Source organism: Pseudophryne corroboree, chromosome 7 (genome assembly GCF_028390025.1).
Source record: "Pseudophryne corroboree isolate aPseCor3 chromosome 7, aPseCor3.hap2, whole genome shotgun sequence".
Taxonomy (NCBI): Eukaryota; Metazoa; Chordata; class Amphibia; order Anura; family Myobatrachidae; genus Pseudophryne; species Pseudophryne corroboree.
In genome coordinates, this window is record NC_086450.1 from 407,141,198 (window position 1) to 407,161,627 (window position 20,430).

A 20,430-nucleotide genomic window follows, 5' to 3' on the forward strand; every position below is an offset into this window, starting at 1 on the left:
TCACACATTTTATCTTTCTTCACTTTCCCTTCCTCATGACCATGGTTCATCATTGCTGTGATGTGATATCATGCAGCCCACCAAGAACGTTTGCAATCTGGTGGACAACTATGCAATAGAGAGCACCTTTTCTTGTGTATCAATGCCTATTTCCCAGGTGGTCTTCAGTTTGCCGGCGGCCGGGCTCCCGACGACAAGCATACCGGCGCCGGAATCCCGACCGCCGGCATACCGACAGCTTTTCTCCCTCTTGGGGGTCCACAACCCCCCTGGAGGGAGAATAGATAGCGTGGCACGCGTAGCGAGCACAGCGTTGCGAGCGCGCAAGGGGCTCATTTGCGCTTGCCCAGCTGTCGTTATGCCGGCGTCGGTATGCTGGCCGCCAGGAGCCCGACCGCCGGCATAACATACTACACCCCTATTTCCCCACAGATTGTAAGCTTGTGAGCAGGGCCTTCCTACCTCTGACTGTTTGTTATTACACAGTTTTGTATTATCATTGTGTCCAGTTGTAAAGTGCAACAGAATTTGCTGCGCTCTATAAGAAACTGTTAATAAATAAATAAAACCGCTTACAAACATGTGACCTGGGAATATGCCGGGTCTAGCAAACCGGCAAATTCTCAGGTCTCAGCTCCGTGACCCTGGTTGGAGCTCAGGGTCATGGACACGGGACTTAGGGGTCTATTTACTAAGCCTTGGATGGACATAAAGTGGGTAGAGATAAAGTACCAGCCAATCAGCTCCAAACTGTCATTTTTCAAACACAGCCTGTAACATGGCAGTTAGGAGTCTATTGGCTGGTACTTTATCTCTGTCGACTTTATCTCCATCCAAGGCTTAGTAAATAGATTCCTTAGTCCCGGGTCGTTTGCATTCACACATACAGATATCCCGTGTTAATGCGCATTCACGTGAAAAAAATATATATTTTAAACCTACCGGTAAATCTATTTCTCCTAGTCCGTAGAGGATGCTGGGGACTCCGTAAGGACCATGGGGTATAGACGGGCTCCGCAGGAGATAGGGCACCTAAAAAGAACTTTGACTATGGGTGTGCACTGGCTCCTCCCTCTATGCCCCTCCTCCAGACCTCAGTTAGAGAACTGTGCCCATAGGAGATGGACAATACAAGGCAGGATTTAGTAATCCAAGGGCAAGATTCATACCAGCCCACACCAATCATACCATGTAACCTGGAACATACATAACCAGTTAACAGTATGAACAAACGACAGTAACGGTCCAAGATCGATGTCAACTGTAACATAACCCTTATGTAAGCAACAACTATATACAAGTCTTGCAGAGTTTCCGCACTGAGACGGGCGCCCAGCATCCTCTACGGACTAGGAGAAATAGATTTACCGGTAGGTTTAAAATCTTATTTTCTCTTACGTCCTAGAGGATGCTGGGGACTCCGGAAGGACCATGGGGTTTATACCAAAGCATCCAATCGGGCGGGAGAGTGCGTATGACTCTGCAGCACCGACTGAGCAAACGCTAGGTCCTCATCAGCCAGGGTATCAAACTTGTAGAATTTAGCAAAAGTGTTTGACCCCGACCAAGTCGCCGCTCGGCAAAGTTGTAAAGCCGAGACGCCTCGGGCAGCAGCCCAAGAAGAGCCCACCTTCCTAGTGAAAATAAGAATTTACTTACCGATAATTCTATTTCTCGGAGTCCGTAGTGGATGCTGGGGTTCCTGAAAGGACCATGGGGAATAGCGGCTCCGCAGGAGACAGGGCACAAAAAGTAAAGCTTTCCGATCAGGTGGTGTGCACTGGCTCCTCCCCCTATGACCCTCCTCCAGACTCCAGTTAGGTACTGTGCCCGGACGAGCGTACACAATAAGGGAGGAATTTTGAATCCCGGGTAAGACTCATACCAGCCACACCAATCACACTGTACAACCTGTGATCTGAACCCAGTTAACAGTATGATAACATCGGAGCCTCTGAAAAGATGGCTCACAACAACAATAACCCGATTTAGTTAGCAATAACTATGTACAAGTATTGCAGATAATCCGCACTTGGGATGGGCGCCCAGCATCCACTACGGACTCCGAGAAATAGAATTATCGGTAAGTAAATTCTTATTTTCTCTATCGTCCTTGTGGATGCTGGGGTTCCTGAAAGGACCATGGGGATTATACCAAAGCTCCCAAACGGGCGGGAGAGTGCGGATGACTCTGCAGCACCGAATGAGAGAACTCCAGGTCCTCTTTTGCCAGGGTATCAAATTTGTAGAATTTTACAAACGTGTTCTCCCCCGACCACGTAGCTGCTCGGCAAAGTTGTAATGTCGAAACCCCTCGGGCAGCCGCCCAAGATGAGCCCACCTTCCTTGTGGAATGGGCCTTAACAGATTTAGACTGTGGCAGGCCTGCCACAGAATGTGCAAGTTGAATTGTGCTACCAATCCCACGAGCAATCGACTGCTTAGAAGCAGAAACACCCAGCATTGTTGGGTGCATACAGGATAAACAGCAAGTCAGATTTCCTGACTCCAGCCAACCTGGAAACTATATTTTCAGGGCCCTGATAACATCCAGCAACTTGGAGTCCTCCAAGTCCCTAGTAGCCGCAGGTACCACAATAAGCTGGTTCAGGTGAAACGCTGACACCACCTTAAGGAGAAACTGGGGACGAGTCCGCAGCTTTGCTCTGTCCGAATGGACAATCAGATATGGCTTTGTGAGATAAAGCCGCCAATTCTGACACTCGCCTGGCCGAGGCCAGGACCAACAGCATGGTCATTTTCCATGTGAGATATATCAAATCCACAGATTTGAGTTGTTTAAACCAATGTGATTTTTTAGGAATCCCAAAACTACGTTGAGATCGCCCAGTGCCACTGGAGACATCAAAGGGGCTGTATATGCAGTACTCCCTTAACAACTTCTGGACTTCAGGAACTGAAGCCAATTTCTTTCTGGAAGAAAATCAACAGGCCGAAATTTGAACCTTAATGGACCCAATTTGAGACCCATAGACACTCCTGTTTGCAGGAAATGTAGAAATTAACCTAGTTGAAATTCTTCCGTGGAGCCTTCCTGGACTCACACCCTGGCACATATTTTCACCTAAGTGGTGATAATGTTGTGCGGTCACCTCCTTCCTGGCTCTGACCAGGGTAGGGATGACCTCTTCCGGAATGCCTCTTTCCCTTAGGATCCGGCGTTCACCCGCCTTGGCGTCAACGCAGCTGCGGTAAGTCCCGGAACAGACACGGTTCTTGCCGAATCAAGACCCTTCTTAGTATCTCTTTAAGTTCCGGGAACCAAGTCCTTCTTGGCCAAACCGGAGCCACGAGTATAGTTCTTACTCCTCTCCTTCCTATCATTTTCAATACATTGGGTATGAAAAGCAGAGGATGGAACACATACACCGACTGGTACACCGACGGTGTTACCAGAGCGTCCCAGCTATTGCCTGAGTGTCTCTTGACCTGGCGCTTCAGGTGGGACGCCATCATAACCACCTTTGGTCTTTCCCAACGGTTTACAATCATGTGGAAACTTCCAGATTAAGTTTCCACTTTTCCGGGTGGAATTCATTTATGCTGAGGAAATCTTCCCAGTTGCCCACTCCCGGAATGAACACTGCTGACAGTGTTATCACATGATTTTCCGCCCAGCGAAGAATCCTTGCTGTCATTGCCCTCCTGCTTCTTGTGTCGCCCCGTCTGATAACGTGGGCGACCGCCATGATGATGTCCTACTGGATCAGCACCGGTTGACTTTGAAGCAGGAGTCTTCCTAGGCTCAGAGCATTGTAAATTGCCCTTAGCTCCAGTATATTCATGTGGAGAGAAGTCTCCAGACTTGACCACACTTCCTTGGAAATTTTTTCCCTGTGTGACTACTCCCCAGCCTCTCAGGCTGGTATCCGTGGTCCCCAGAACACAGTCCTGAATGCTGAGTGTGCTGCCCTCTAAAAGATGAGCACTCTGCAGCCCCCACAGAAGAGACACCCTTGTCCTTGGAGACAGGATTATCCGCTGATGCATCTGAAAATGCGATCCGGACCATTCGTCCAGCAAATCCCCTGAGATCTGCCGAATGGAATCGCTTCGTAAGAAGCCACCATTTTTCCCAGGACTCCTGTGCATTGATGCACTGATACTTGGCCTGGTTTTAGGAGGTTTCTGACTAGGTCGAATAACTCCTTGGCTTTTTCCTCCCGGAGGAACACCTTTTTCTGGACTATGCCCAGAATCATTCCTAGGAACAGCAGACGTATCGTCGGAAAACAGCTGCGATTCTTGGAATATTTAGAATCCAGTCGTGCTGTCGTAGAACTACTTTAGATAGTGCTCTTCCGACCTCCAACTGTTCTCTGGAACTTGCCCTTTTCAGGATATCGTCCAAGTAAGGGATAATTTAGATGCCTTTTTTCTTTGAAGAAACATCTTTTCGGCCATTACCTTGGTAAAAGGCCCGGGGTGCCGTGGATAATTCAAACGGCATCGTCTGAAACTGATATTGACAGTTCTGTACCACGAACCAGAGGTACCCTTGTTGAGAAGGGCAAATTTGGACATGGAGGTAATCCTTGATGTCCAGGGACACCATATAGTCCCCTTTTTTCCGGTTCGCTATCACTGCTCTGAGTGACTCCATCTCGATTTGAACCTTTTATGTAAGTGTTCAAAGATTTCAGTTTAGACTATGTCTCACCAAGCCGTCTGGCGTCAGTACCACAATATAGTGTGGAAAAATAATACCCTTTTCCTTGTTGTAGGAGGGGTACTTTGATTATCACCTGCTGGATATACAGCTTGTGAATTGTTTCCAATGCTGCCTCCCTGTCGGAGGGAGCCGTTGGTAAAGCAGACTTCAGAAACCTGCGAGGAGAAGATGTCTCGACTCTCCAATCTGTACCCCTGGGATAATACTTGTACTATCTAGGGGTCAACCTGCGAGTGATCCCACTGCGCGCTGAGACTCTTGAGACTACCCCCCCACCTTGAGTCCGCTTGCATGGCCCCAGCGTCATGCTGAGGACTTGGCAGACGCGGTGGAGGGCTTCTTTTCCTGGGAAGGGGCTGCCTGCTGCAGTCTACTTCCCTTACCTCTATGTCTGGGCAGATATGACTGGCCTTTTGCCTGCATGCCCTCATGGGAAAGGAAGGATTGAGGCTGAAAAGACGGTGTCTTTTTCAGCTGAGATGTAACTTGGGGTAAAAAGGTTGGATTTCCCAGCTGTTGCCGTGGTCCCCAGGTCCGATGGACCGACCCCAACTAACTCCTTCCCTTTATACGGCAATACTTCCATGTGCCGTATGGGATCTGTATCACCTGACCACTGTCGTGTCCATGACATCTTCTGGGTGATATGGACAACGTACTTATCTTGATGCCAGAGAGCAAATATCCCTCTGTGCATCTCACGTACATATATATAGAATGCATCCTATTAAATGCTCTATATGAATAAAATATTTTCAGTCAGGGAATCCGACCAAGCCAACCCAGCACTGCATCTCCAGGCTGATGGCGATCGCTGGTCGCAGTATAACCACCGTATGTGTGTATATACTTTTTAGGATATCTTTCCAGCTTCCTATCAGCTGGCTCCTTGAGGGCGGCCGTATCTGGAGACGGTAACGCCACTTGATAAGCGTGTGAGCGCCTTATCACCCTAAGGGGTGTTTCCCAACGCGCCCTAATTTCTGGCGGGAAAGGGTATAACGCCAATATTTGCTATCGGGGTAACCCCACGCATCATCACACACTTCATTTTATTTTATCTGATTCAGGAAAAACTACAGGTAGTTTTTTCACTCCCACATAATACCCTTTTTTGTGGTACTTGTAGTATCAGAAATATGCAACACCTCCTTCATTGCCCTTAACGTGTGGCCCTAATGAGAAATACGTTTGTTTATTCACCGTCGACACTGGATTCAGTGTCCGTGTCTGTGTCTGTGTCGACCGACTGAGGTAAATGGGCGTTTTTAACGCCCCTGACGGTGTTTCTGAGACGCCTGGACCGGTACTAATAGTTTGTCGGCCGTCTCACGTCGTCAACCGACCTTGCAGCGTGTTGACATTCTCACGTAATTCCCTAAATAAGCCATCCATTCCGGTGTCGACTCCCTAGAGAGTGACATCACCATTACAGGCAATTTCTCCGCCTCCTCACCAACATCGTCCTCATACATGTCGACACACACGTACCGACACACAGCACACACACCGGGAATGCTCTGACAGAGGACAGGACCCACACTAGCCCTTTGGGGAGACAGAGGGAGAGTTTGCCAGCACACACCAAAACGCTATAATTATATAGGGACAACCTTATATAAGTGTTTTCCCTTATAGCATCTTTATATATATCTCAATATCGCCAAAATCAGTGCCCCCCCTCTCTGTTTTAACCCTGTTTCTGTAGTGCAGTGCAGGGGAGAGCCTGGGAGCCTTCTCTCCAGGCTTTCTGTGAGAGAAAATGGCGCTGTGTGCTGAGGAGATAGGCCCCGCCCCTTTTTCGGCGGGCTCGTCTCCCGCTATTTAGTGAATCTTGGCAGGGGTTAAATATCTCCATATAGCCTCTGGGGGCTATATGTGAGGTATTTTTCGCCAAAAAAGGTTTTCATTTGCCTCCCAGGGCGCCCCCCTCCCAGCGCCCTGCACCCTCAGTGACTGCCGTGTGAAGTGTGCTGAGAGGAAAATGGCGCACAGCTGCAGTGCTGTGCGCTACCTTTAGAAGACTGCAGGAGTCTTCAGCCGCCGATTCTGGACCTCTTCTTACTTCAGCATCTGCAAGGGGGCCGGCGGCGCGGCTCCGGTGACCATCCAGGCTGTACCTGTGATCGTCCCTCTGGAGCTGATGTCCAGTAGCCAAGAAGCCAATCCATCCTGCACGCAGGTGAGTTCACTCCTTCTCCCCTAAGTCCCTCGTTGCAGTGATCCTGTTGCCAGCAGGACTCACTGTAAAATAAAAAACCTAAGCTAAACTTTCTCTAAGCAGCTCTTTAGGAGAGCCACCTAGATTGCACCCTTCTCGGCCGGGCACAAAAATCTAACTGGAGTCTGGAGGAGGGTCATAGGGGGAGGAGCCAGTGCACACCACCTGATCGGAAAGCTTTACTTTTTGTGCCCTGTCTCCTGCGGAGCCGCTATTCCCCATGGTCCTTTCAGGAACCCCAGCATCCACAAGGACGATAGAGAAATGGGCCTTAACCGAATTTGGTACCGGCAATCCAGCCGTAGAGTGAGCCTGCTGAATCGTATTACAGATCCAGCAAGCAATAGTCTGCTTCGAAGCAGGAGCGCCAATCTTATTGGCCGCATACAGGATAAACAGAGCCTGTGTTTTCCTAATTCTAGCCGTCCTGGCTACATAAATTTTTAAGGCCCTGACTACGTCCAGGGATCTGGAATCCTCCAGGTCACTTGTAGCCACAGGCACCACAATAGGTTGATTCATATGGAACGAAGAAACCACTTTAGGCAAAAATTGCGGACGTGTCCTCAATTCAGCTCGATCCACATGAAAAATCAAGTAGGGGCTCTTGTGTGACAAAGCCGCCAATTCTGACACTCGCCTTGCTGATGCTAAGGCCAACAACATGACCACCTTCCAGGTAAGAAATTTCAACTCAACCTTGTTAAGCGGTTCAAACCAGTGTGATTTTAGGAACTGCAACACCACGTTCAGGTCCCATGGTGCCACTGGAGGCACAAAAGGGGGCAGAATGTGCAGCACTCCCTTTACAAACGTCTGGACTTCTGGAAGAGAAGCCAATTCCTTCTGAAAGAAAATCGAGAGGGCCGAAATCTGTACCTTAACAGAGCCTAATTTCAGGCCCATATCCACTCCTGTCTGTAGGAAGTGGAGAAGACGACCCAGATGAAAATCTTCCGTAGGTGCATTCTTGGTCTCACACCAAGACACATACTTTAGCCAGATACGGTGATAATGTTTTATCGTCACCTCCTTCCTAGCCTTTATTAACGTAGGGATGACCTCTTCCGGAATCCCCTTTTTCACTAGGATTCGGCGTTCAACCACCATGCCGTCAAACGTAACCGCGGTAAGTCTTGAAATACACAGGGCCCCTGTTGCAACAGGTCTTCCCTCAGAGGAAGAGGCCAGGGATCTCCTGTGAGCATCTCTTGTAGATCAGAGTACCAGGCCCTTCGAGGCCAGTCTGGGACAACGAGTATCGTTCGTACTCTTCTTCGTCTTATGATCCTCAACACTTTTGTGATGAGAGGAAGAGGAGGAAACACATACACCGATTTGAACACCCACGGTGTTACCAGAGCGTCCACTGCTATTGCCTGAGGGTCCCGAGACCTGGCGCAGTACCTCTGAAGTTTTTTGTTGAGGCGTGACGCCATCATGTCTATTTGAGGAGTTCCCCAAAGACGTGTTACGTCTGCAAAGACTTCTTGATGAAGTCCCCACTCTCCTGGATGGAGATCGTGTCTGCTGAGGAAGTCTGCTTCCCAGTTGTCCACTCCCGGAATGAAGACAGCTGACAGAGCGCTTACATGATTTTCCGCCCAGCGAAGGATCTTTGTGGCTTCCGCCATCGCGACTCTGCTTTTTGTCCCGCCTTGGCGGTTCACATGAGCCACTGCTGTGACATTGTCTGATTGAATCAGAACCGGTAGGTTTCGAAGAAAACTCTCCGCTTGTCGAAGGCCGTTGTAAATGGCCCTGAGTTCCAAAACATTGATGTGTAGACAGGACTCCTGGTCTGACCAAAGACCCTGAAAATGTTTTCCCTGTGTGACCGCTCCCCATCCTCGGAGGCTCGCGTCCGTGGTAACCAGGATCCAATCCTGAATTTCCGAACCTGCGACCCTCCAGGAGGTGAGCACTTTGCAACCACCACAGGAGGGACACTCTGGTCCCTGGGGACAGAGTTATTTTCCGATGTAAGTGCAGATGGGACCCGGACCACTTGTCCAGAAGGTCCCATTGAAAAGTCCTTGCATGGAACCTGCCGAAGGGAATGGCCTCGTAGGCCGCCACCATCTTCCCCAGAACTCGAGTGCATTGGTGAACTGACACCCTTTTCGGTTTTAGCAGGTCTCTGACCATGTTCTGGATGTCCTGGGCTTTCTCTATTGGGAGGAAGACCTTAATTTGTTCCGTATCCAGTATCATACCTAGGAACGGTAGTCGAGTTGTCGGAATCAACTGTGACTTCGGTAGATTTAGAATCCAACCGTGTTGCTTGAGCACTCTCAACGAGAGCGCCACACTGTTCAGCAATTTCTCCCTTGATCTCGCTTTTATCAGGAGATCGTCCAAGTATGGGATAATTGTGACTCCATGCTTGCGCAGGACCACCATCATTTCCGCCATTATCTTGGTGAAAATCCTCGGGGCCGTGGAGAGTCCAAACGGCAACGTCTGAAATTGGTAATGACAATCCTGTACAGCGAATCTCAGGTATTCCTGATGGGGGGCATATATGGGGACAGGAAGGTATGCAACCTTTATGTCCAGAGACACCATAAACTCCCCCTCCTCCATGTTGGCTATTATCGCTCTGAGAGATTCCATTTTGAATCTGAATCTTCTTCTGTACAGGTTTAGGGATTTCAGATTCAAAATAGGTCTGACCGAACCGTCCGGTTTCGGGACCACAAATAGGGTTGAATAGTAACCTCTTCCCTGCTAGTGCGGGGGAACCTTGATTATCACTTGCTGTATACACAGCGTTTGAATTGCAGCTAACACTACATCCCTTTCCGATGTGGAAGCTGGTAGGGCCGATTTGAAAAATCGGCGCGGGGGCACCTCCTCGAATTCCAATTTGTAACCCTGGGAAACTATTTCCAGCACCCAGGGATTCAGGTCCGAACTGACCCAGGCCTGACTGAAAAGTCGAAGACGTGCCCCCACCGGTGCAGACTCCCTCAGGGGAGCCCCAGCGTCATGCTGTGGGTTTTGGAGCAGCCGGGGAGGACTTTGGTTCCTGGGCACCTGCCGAAGCAGGTGCTCTCTTGCCTCTGCCCTTACCTCTGGCGAGGAAAGAGGATCCCCGACCTCTTTTGGACTTGTGCGACCGAAAGGACTGCATCTGATAGGGTGTTACTTTCTTTTGCTGTTGGGGAATATATGGTAAAAAATTTGATTTACCTGCTGTGGCTGTGGAAACCAGATCCGTCAGCCCATCCCCAAACAATACATCACCCTTGTAGGGTAGTACTTCCATATGTTTCTTGGAATCCGCATCACCCGTCCATTGGCGAGTCAATAAGGATCTTCTCGCCGAGACAGACATGGCATTGGCCCTAGAAACTAGCAATCCAATGTCCCTTTGAGCATCCCTCATAAATAAGACTGCGTCTTTAATATGGGCTAGAGTTAGGAATATAGTATCCTTATCCATATTATCAAATTGATCTGTCAGCTCATCTGTCCAAGCTGCAATTGCGCTACACACCCATGCCGACGCTATTGTCGGTCTTAGCACAGCACCCGTATGAGAACAAATACACTTTAAGGTAGATTCTTGCCTGCGATCTGCAGGGTCCTTAAGGGCTGCTGTGTCAGGAGACGGTAGCGCCACTTTCTTGGACAAGCGTGCCAGGGCTTTGTCCACAGTGGGGGGTGATTCCCAAATCTCCCTGTCCTGCTTAGGGAAAGGGTATGCCATATAAATTCTTTTGGGGATCTGCGGTCTCTTATCCGGAGTCTCCCAAGCTTTTTCAAAGAACTCATTTAATTTATGAGATGTGGGAAAGTTAATAATCTGTTTCTATTCCTTAAACATGTGTACCCTTGTGTCTGGGACAGAGGGTTCATCCACAATATGCAACACATCCCTTATTGCCACAATCATACACTGAATGGTTTTAGTCACCCTAGGGTGCAATTTTACTTCGTCATAGTCGACACTGGAATCAGAATCCGTGTCGGTAGTAGTGTCTTGTGTTAAGGGACGCTTTTGAGACCCCGAAGGGCCCTGTGAGTCGGTCCAATCTGAGGATTGACCCCCTGATGTCCCCCCTAAATCAGCCTTATCAAGCCTTTTATGTAAAGATGCCACACTTGCATTCAACATATACCACATGTCCATCCAATCTGGAGTCGGCACAACCGACGGGGACACACCACTCCTTTGCTCCACCCCCTCCTTGGAGAAGCCTTCCGCCTCAGACATGTCGACACACACGTACTGACACCCCACACACACAGGGATTAACCTATAAGGGGACAAAACCCCAACCAGGTCCTAAGGAGGGACAGAGAGAGAGTATGCCAGCACACACCAGCGCTTAAAAGCACTGGAAAAAATATGTCCAGATAGCGCTTTTTTATATATAATATGCCAATTTCCACTCACTGCATCGCTAATGTGCCCCCCTCCTCTTTTTTCCAGCCTGTGAGTTCAGCAGGGGAGAGACCAGGGAGCCAGCGTTTTCCTCATGCAGCTTCTGTGGAGAAAATGGCGCTGGTTAGTGCTGAGGATGAAGCCCCGCCCACCTGACGGAGGGCTTCGGTCCCAGTGATTTTTCATAAAATGTCGGGGGATCATAGATTTACTGCCTAAGCAGTCTAATCCAAGTGTATTTGTGCCAAAATGTGAGGTTTATTGCTGCCCAGGGCGCCCCCCCCTGCACCCTTCAGTGCTGCTCTGTGTGTGTGTGACTGGGAGCAATGGCGCGCAGCGGTACCTTACCTCATGAAGATCTGATGTCTTCTGCCGCCTAAGACGTGTTCTGCCTTCTCTATCCGGCTTCTATCTTCGGCATCTGTGATGAGGACGGCGGCGCGGCTTCGGGACGAACCCCAGGTGAGACCTGTGTTCCGACTCCCTCTGGAGCTAATGGTGTCCAGTAGCCTTAGAAGCAGTGCCCAACTTGACAAGCCAGCCCTGCTTCTCTCTCCTCGGTCCCACGATGCAGGGAGCCTGTTGCCAATAGGACTCCCTGAAAATAAAAAACCTAACAAAATTCTTTTTCCACAGAAAACTCTGGAGAGCTCTCTGCAGTGCACCCATTCTCCTCTGGGCACAAGATCTAACTGAGGTCTGGAGGAGGGGCATAGAGGGAGGAGCCAGTGCACACCCATAGTCAAAGTTCTTTTTAGGTGCCCTATCTCCTGCGGAGCCCGTCTATACCCCATGGTCCTTACGGAGTCCCCAGCATCCTCTAGGACGTAAGAGAAAAATAAGAATTTACTTACCGATAATTCTATTTCTCGTAGTCTGTAGTGGATGCTGGGAACTCCGTAAGGACCATGGGGAATAGCGGCTCCGCAGGAGACTGGGCACAAAAGTAAAAGCTTTAGGACTACCTGGTGTGCACTGGCTCCTCCCCCTATGACCCTCCTCCAAGCCTCAGTTAGGATACTGTGCCCGGACGAGCGTACACAATAAGGAAGGATAATGAATCCCGGGTAAGACTCATACCAGCCACACCAATCACACCGTACAACCTGTGATCTGAACCCAGTTAACAGCATGATAACAGAGGAGCCTCTGAAAAGATGGCTCACAACAATAATAACCCGATTTTTGTAACAATAACTATGTACAAGTATTGCAGACAATCCGCACTTGGGATGGGCGCCCAGCATCCACTACGGACTACGAGAAATAGAATTATCGGTAAGTAAATTCTTATTTTCTCTGATGTCCTAGTGGATGCTGGGAACTCCGTAAGGACCATGGGGATTATACCAAAGCTCCCAAACGGGCGGGAGAGTGCGGATGACTCTGCAGCACCGAATGAGAGAACTCCAGGTCCTCCTCAGCCAGGGTATCAAATTTGTAGAATTTAGCAAACGTGTTTGCCCCTGACCAAGTAGCTGCTCGGCAAAGTTGTAAAGCCGAGACCCCTCGGGCAGCCGCCCAAGATGAGCCCACCTTCCTTGTGGAATGGGCTTTTACAGATTTTGGCTGTGGCAGGCCTGCCACAGAATGTGCAAGCTGAATTGTACTACAAATCCAACGAGCAATAGTTTGCTTAGAAGCAGGAGCACCCAGCTTGTTGGGTGCATACAGGATAAAGAGCGAGTCAGATTTCCTGACTCCAGCCGTCCTGGAAACATATATTTTCAGGGCCCTGACTACGTCCAGCAACTTGGAGTCCTCCAAGTCCCTAGTAGCCGCAGGTACCACAATAGGCTGGTTCAAGTGAAACGCTGAAACCACCTTAGGGAGAAATTGAGGACGAGTCCTCAATTCTGCCCTGTCCGTATGAAAAATTAGGTAAGGGCTTTTATAGGATAAAGCCGCCAATTCTGAGACACGCCTGGCTGAAGCCAGGGCTAACAGCATTACCACTTTCCAAGTGAGATATTTTAAGTCTACAGTGGAGAGTGGTTCAAACCAATGTGATTTTAGGAACCCCAAAACTACATTGAGATCCCAAGGTGCCACTGGAGGCACAAAAGGAGGCTGTATATGCAGTACCCCCTTGACAAACGTCTGAACTTCAGGAACTGAAGCCAGTTCTTTTTGGAAGAAAATCGACAGGGCCGAAATTTGAACCTTAATGGACCCTAATTTTAGGCCCATAGACAGTCCTGTTTGCAGGAAATGCAGGAAACGACCCAGTTGAAATTCCTCTGTAGGGGCCTTCCTGGCCTCGCACCACGCAACATATTTACGCCAAATACGGTGATAATGCTGTACGGTTACATCCTTCCTGGCTTTGATCAGGGTAGGGATGACTTCATCCGGAATGCCTTTTTCCTTTAGGATCCGGCGTTCAACCGCCATGCCGTCAAACGCAGCCGCGGTAAGTCTTGGAACAGACAGGGTCCCTGCTGGAGCAGGTCCTTTCTTAGAGGTAGAGGCCACGGGTCCTCTGTGAGCATCTCTTGAAGTTCCGGGTACCAAGTCCTTCTTGGCCATTCCGGAGCCACGAGTATAGTCCTTACTCCTCTCCTTCTTATGATTCTCAGTACCTTGGGTATGAGAGGCAGAGGAGGGAACACATACACTGACTGGTACACCCACGGTGTTACCAGAGCGTCCACAGCTATTGCCTGAGGGTCCCTTGACCTGGCGCAATACCTGTCTAGTTTTTTGTTGAGGCGGGACGCCATCATGTCCACCTTTGGTTTTTCCCAACGGTTCACAATCATGTGGAAGACTTCTGGGTGAAGTCCCCACTCCCCCGGGTGGAGGTCGTGTCTGCTGAGTAAGTCTGCTTCCCAGTTGTCCACTCCCGGAATGAACACTGCTGACAGTGCTATCACATGATTTTCCGCCCAGCGGAGAATCCTTGCAACTTCTGTCATTGCCCTCCTGCTTCTCGTGCCGCCCTGTCTGTTTACGTGGGCGACTGCCGTGATGTTGTCTGACTGGATCAGCACCGGCTGACCTTGAAGCAGAGGTCTTGCTAGGCTTAGAGCATTGTAGATGGCCCTTAGCTCCAGGATATTTATGTGAAGTAATGTCTCCAGGCTTGACCACAAGCCCTGGAAATTTCTTCCCTGTGTGACTGCTCCCCAGCCTCTCAGGCTGGCATCCGTGGTCACCAGGACCCAGTCCTGAATGCCGAATCTGCGGCCCTCTAGAAGATGAGCACTCTGCAACCACCACAGGAGAGACACCCTTGTCCTTGGTGACAAGATTATCCGCTGATGCATCTGAAGATGCGACCCGGACCATTTGTCTAGCAGATCCCACTGGAAGGTTCTTGTGTGGAATCTGCCGAATGGGATTGCTTCGTAAGAAGCCACCATCTTTCCCAGGACCCTTGTGCATTGATGCACTGAGACTTGGCCTGGATTTAGGAGATTTCTGACTAGTTCGGATAACTTCCTGGCTTTCTCCTCCGGGAGAAACACCTTTTTCTGGACTGTGTCCAGGATCATCCCTAGGAATAGAAGTCGTGTCGTCGGGATCAGCTGTGATTTTGGAATATTGAGAATCCAACCGTGCTGGCGCAGCACTATCTGAGATAGTGCTACCCCGACTTCCAACTGTTCCCTGGATCTTGCCCTTATCAGGAGATCGTCCAAGTAAGGGATAACTAAAACTCCCTTCCTTCGAAGGAGTATCATCATTTCGGCCATTACCTTGGTAAAGACCCGGGGTGCCGTGGACAATCCAAACGGCAGCTTCTAAAACTGATAGTGACAGTTCTGTACCACAAACCTGAGGAACCCTTGGTGAGAAGGGTAAATTGGGACATGTAGGTAAGCATCTTTGATGTCCAGAGACACCATATAGTCCCCTTCTTCCAGGTTTGCAATCACTGCTCTGAGTGACTCCATCTTGAATTTGAACCTTTGTATGTAAGTGTTCAAGGATTTTAGGTTTAAAATTGGTCTCACCGAGCCGTCCGGCTTCGGTACCACAAATAGTGTGGAATAGTACCCCTTTCCCTGTTGTAGGAGGGGTACCTTGATTATCACCTGCTGGGAATACAGCTTGTGAATGGCTTCCAATACTGCCTCCCTGTCTGAGGGAGACGTCGGTAAAGCAGACTTTAGAAAACGGCGAGGGGGAGACGTCTTGAATTCCAATTTGTACCCCTGAGATACCACTTGAAGGATCCAGGGGTCCACTTGCGAGTGGGCCCATTGCGCACTGAACTTCTTGAGACGGGCCCCCACCGTGCCTGAGTCCGCTTGTAAAGCCCCAGCGTCATGCTGAGGACTTTGCGGAGGCGGGAGAGGGCTTTTGTTCCTGGGAACTGGCTGTTTGTTGCAGCCTTTTCCCTCTCCCTCTGCCACGGGGCAGAAATGAGGCGCCTTTTGCCCGCTTGCCCTTATGGGGCCGAAAGGACTGCGCCTGATAATACGGCGTCTTCTTAGGTTGAGAAGCTACCTGGGGTAAAAATGTGGATTTTCCAGCAGTTGCCGTGGCTACCAGGTCTGATAGACCTACCCCAAATAACTCCTCCCCCTTATAAGACAATACTTCCATGTGCCTTTTAGAATCCGCATCACCTGACCACTGCCGCGTCCATAAACCTCTTCTTGCAGAAATGGACAGCGCGCTAACTCTTGATGCCAGTCGGCAAATATCCCTCTGTGCATCACGCATATATAGAAATGCATCCTTCAAATGCTCTATAGTCAGTAATATACTGTCCCTATCTAGGGTATCAATATTTTCAGTCAGGGAATCCGACCACGCCAGGCCCGCACTGCACATCCAGGCTGAGGCGATTGCTGGTCGCAGTATAACACCCGTGTGAGAGTATATACATTTTAGGATATTCTCCAGCTTTCTATCGGCAGGTTCCTTTAGGGCGGCCGTATCAGGAGAGGGTAGTGCTACCTGTTTAGACAAGCGTGTGAGCGCTTTATCCACCCATGGGGGTGTTTCCCAACGTGCCCTATCCTCTGGCGGGAAAGGGTACGATGCCAATAACCTTTTAGGAATTATCAGTTTTTTTATCGGGGGAAACCCACGCCTCATCACACACTTCATTTAATTCCTCGGATACAGGAAAAACTACAGGCAGTTTTTTCTCACCAAACATAATACCCTTTTTAGTGGTACTTGTATTATCAGAGATATGCAATACATTTTTCATTGCTTCAATCATGTAACGTGTGGCCCTAGTGGAAGTCACGTATGTCTCCTCATCATCGACACTGGAGTCAGTATCCGTGTCTGTCATTTGAGGTAACGGGCGTTTTAAAGCCCCTGATGGCGTTTGAGACCCCTGGACAGGCACAAGCTGAGTAGCCGGCTGTCTCATGTCGTCAACTGTCTGTCGTAAAGAGCTGACACTATCACGCAATTCCTTCCATAAGCTCATCCACTCAGGTGTCGACTCCCTAGGGGGTGACAACTGTATAATAGGCAATTGCTCCGCCTCCATCTCATTTTCCTCCTCAAACATGTCGACACAATCGTACCGACACACCGCACACACACAGGGAATGCTCTGATAGAGGACAGGACCCCACTAGCCCTTTGGGGAGACAGAGGGAGAGTATGCCAGCACACACCAGAGCGCTATATATAGACAGGAATACCACTATAAAATGTGCTTTTCCCTTTATAGCTGCTGTTAGTATCAAAACTGCGCCAAATTAGTGCTCCCCTCTCTTTTTTACCCTTTTCTGTAGTGCAGGACTGCAGGGGAGAGTTAGGGAGACGTCCTTCCAGCGGAGCTGTGATGGAAAATGGCGCCCGTGTGCTGAGGAGATAGGCTCCGCCCCCTTCTCGGCGGCCTTTTCTCCCGCTTTTTAGGTGAGTTCTGGCAGGGGTTAAAATACATCCATATAGCCCTGGGGGTTATATGTGGTGTATTTATGCCAGCCAAGGTGTTTTACATTGCTGCTCAGGGCGCCCCCCCCTAGCGCCCTGCACCCTCAGTGACCGGAGTGTGAAGTGTGCCTGAGTAACAATGGCGCACAGCTGCAGTGCTGTGCGCTACCTTGTTGAAGACTGATGACTTCTGCCGCCGATTTTTCCGGACCTCTTCTTGCTTCTGGCTCTGTAAGGGGGCCGGCGGCGCGGCTCTGGGACCGAGCTCCGAGGAGCTAATGGTGTCCAGTAGCCTAAGAAGCCCAATCCACTCTGCACTTCAGGTGAGTTCGCTTCTTCTCCCCTTAGTCCCTCGATGCAGTGAGCCTGTTGCCAGCAGGTCTCACTGAAAATAGAAAACCTAAACTTAAACTTTCATTAAGAAGCTCAGGAGAGCCCCTAGTGTGCACCCTTCTCGGCCGGGCACAAAAATCTAACTGAGGCTTGGAGGAGGGTCATAGGGGGAGGAGCCAGTGCACACCAGGTAGTCCTAAAGCTTTTACTTTTGTGCCCAGTCTCCTGCGGAGCCGCTATTCCCCATGGTCCTTACGGAGTTCCCAGCATCCACTAGGACGTCAGAGAAAATAAGAATTTACTTACCGATAATTCTATTTCTCATAGTCCGTAGTGGATGCTGGGGACTCCGAAAGGACCATGGGGAATAGCGGCTCCGCAGGAGACTGGGCACAAAGTAAAAGCTTTAGGACTAGCTGGTGTGCACTGGCTCCTCCCCCTATGACCCTCCTCCAAGCCTCAGTTAGGATACTGTGCCCGGACGAGCGTACACAATAAGGAAGGATTTTGAATCCCGGGTAAGACTCATACCAGCCACACCAATCACACCGTACAACTTGTGATCTGAACCCAGTTAACAGCATGATAACTGAAGGAGCCTCTGAAAAGATGGCTCACAACAACATTAACCCGATTTTTGTAACAATAACTATGTACAAGTAATGCAGACAATCCGCACTTGGGATGGGCGCCCAGCATCCACTACGGACTATGAGAAATAGAATTATCGGTAAGTAAATTCTTATTTTCTCTAACGTCCTAGTGTATGCTGGGGACTCCGAAAGGACCATGGGGATTATACCAAAGCTCCCAAACGGGCGGGAGAGTGCGGATGACTCTGCAGCACCGAATGAGAGAACTCCAGGTCCTCCTCAGCCAGGGTATCAAATTTGTAGAATTTAGCAAACGTGTTTGCCCCTGACCAAGTAGCAGCTCGGCAAAGTTGTAAAGCCGAGACCCCTCGGGCAGCCGCCCAAGATGAGCCCACTTTCCGTGTGGAATGGGCTTTTATAGATTTTGGCTGTGGCAGGCCTGCCACAGAATGTGCAAGCTGAATTGTACTACAAATCCAACGAGCAATCGTCTGCTTAGAAGCAGAAGCACCCAGCTTGTTGGGTGCATACAGGATAAACAGCGAGTCAGATTTTCTGACTCCAGCCGTCCTGGAAACATATTTTCAGGGCCCTGACTACGTCCAGCAACTTGGAATCCTCCAAGTCCCTAGTAGCCGCAGGCACCACAATAGGTTGGTTTAAGTGAAATGCTGAAACCACCTTAGGGAGAAATTGAGGACGAGTCCTCAATTCTGCCCTGTCCGTATGAAAAATTAGGTAAGGGCTTTTATAGGATAAAGCCGCCAATTCTGATACACGCCTGGCTGAAGCCAGGGCTAACAGCATTACCACTTTCCATGTGAGATATTTCAAGTCCACAGTGGTGAGTGGTTCAAACCAATGTGATTTTAGGAATCCCAACACTACATTGAGATCCCAAGGTGCCACTGGAGGCACAAAAGGAGGCTGTATATGCAGTACTCCCTTGACAAACGTCTGAACTTCAGGAACAGAAGCTAGTTCTTTTTGGAAGAATATCGACAGGGCCGAAATTTGAACCTTAATGGACCCTAATTTGAGGCCCATAGACAGTCCTGTTTGCAGGAAATGCAGGAATCGACCCAGTTGAAATTCCTCCGTAGGGGCCTTCCTGGCCTCGCACCACGCAACATATTTACGCCAAATACGGTGATAATGTTGTACGGTTACATCCTTCCTGGCTTTGATCAGGGTAGGGATGACTTCATCCGGAATGCCTTTTTCCTTCAGGATCCGGCGTTCAACCGCCATGCCGTCAAACGCAGCCGCGGTAAGTCTTGGAACAGACATGGTCCCTGCTGGAGCAGGTCCTGTCTTAGAGGTAGAGGCCACGGGTCTTCCGTGAGCATCTCTTGAATTTCCGGGTACCAAGTCCTTCTTGGCCAATCCGGAGCCACGAGTATAGTCTTTACTCCTCTCCTTCTTATGATTCTCAGTACTTTTGGTAGGAGAGGAAGAGGAGGGAACACATACACTGACCGGTACACCCACGGTGTTACCAGAGCGTCCACAGCTATTGCCTGAGGGTCCCTTGACCTGGAGCAATATCTGTCCAGTTTTTTGTTGAGGCGAGACGCCATCATGTCCACCTTTGGTTTTTTCCAACGGTTTACAATCATGTGGAAGACTTCTGGGTGAAGTCCCCACTCCCCCGGGTGAAGATCGTGTCTGCTGAGGAAGTCTGCTTCCCAGTTGTCCACTCCCGGAATGAACACTGCTGACAGTGCTATCACATGATTTTCCGCCCAGCGAAGAATCCTTGTCACTTCCGTCATTGCCCTCCTGCTTCTTGTGCCGCCCTGTCTGTTTACGTGGGCGACTGCCGTGATGTTGTCCAACTGGATCAATACTGGCTGACCCTGAAGCAGAGGCCTTGCCTGACTTAGGGCATTGTAAATGGCCCTTAGTTCCAGGATATTTATGTGAAGTGACGTTTCCATGCTTGACCACAAGCCCTGGAAATTTTTTCCCTGTGTGACTGCTCCCCAGCCTCTCAGGCTGGCATCCGTGGTCACCAGGACCCAATCCTGAATGCCGAATCTGCGGCCCTCTAGGAGATGAGCACTCTGTAACCATCACAGGAGAGACACCCTTGTCCTTGGAGACAGGGTTATCCGCTGATGCATTTGAAGATGCGATCCGGACCATTTGTCTAGCAGATCCAACTGAAAAGTTCTTGCGTGGAATCTGCCGAATGGAATCGCTTCGTAAGAAGCCACCATCTTTCCCAGGACCCTTGTGCACTGATGCACTGACACCTGGCCTGGTCTTAGGAGTTTCCTGACTAGGTCGGATAACTCCCTGGCTTTCTCTTCCGGGAGAAACACCTTTTTCTGTACTGTGT

General features: G+C 49.8%; 1 protein-coding gene across 3 annotated transcripts in view; it reads right to left on the minus strand.

The window, feature by feature from the left end:
* The window catches only part of TELO2 (telomere maintenance 2), a 105,218-nt gene that overhangs the window by 65,464 nt on the left and 19,324 nt on the right, over positions 1-20,430 (minus strand). The window lies entirely within an intron of this gene.